Source organism: Arachis ipaensis, chromosome B07, assembly GCF_000816755.2.
Source record: "Arachis ipaensis cultivar K30076 chromosome B07, Araip1.1, whole genome shotgun sequence".
Classification (NCBI taxonomy): Eukaryota; Viridiplantae; Streptophyta; class Magnoliopsida; order Fabales; family Fabaceae; genus Arachis; species Arachis ipaensis.
Window position 1 is genome coordinate 37,776,210 of NC_029791.2, and position 759 is coordinate 37,776,968.

Genomic DNA, 759 nt, shown 5'->3' on the forward strand with positions numbered 1-759 from the left:
TAGAGTTAAATTTAAAAATTAATTAATAGATAAAATAATATTAATTTTTTTTAATTTTGATAAATACAAGTCAACTTTAAAAAGTTCTACTTTAAGACTTAGTTTGGTAAAACTATTATTTTTTATAATTTTTAAAAGTTGTAGCATCTACCTTTGATAATTAAATTAAAAATGGCTTTTAATAAGAACAAGCAACAACAAATACATTCGTAAAATAACTTCTAAAATTTAAAAATACTATAGTTGATGTTAATGAAATAATTAAACTTAGATATTGATTAATGTATGAGATTATATTAAACTTTTTAATTTTGATAAGTAAATTTATCTTTGAAAAGATTCATTTTAACTATTTTCAAAAATCTTTATTTTTCTAATAGTTGCAAGTACAAGTACATAGGCTTGATTTGCTTATTTGCACTTTTCAAAAGCTCTTCATTTTGGGTTGGTAAATAAAAATGACAATGTGCTTGTACTTGTAGCTCTCAAAAAATAAAGGATGCTTTTAAAAGCACCTGAAATAAAATTCTTCAAAAATAATTTATGTTTATCAAAATTAAAAAGTCTAATATAATCTCATATATTAATTAATATTTAAATTTAGTTCTTACGTTAATATCTATTATAATATTTTTAAATTTTAAAAGTTATTTTACTAAATGCACTTGTTGTTGCTTTTGCTTATTAAAATTATTTTTAATTTAATTTACTAAATATAGATACTATAACTTTTAAAAAATCAATTTTTATAAACTATTT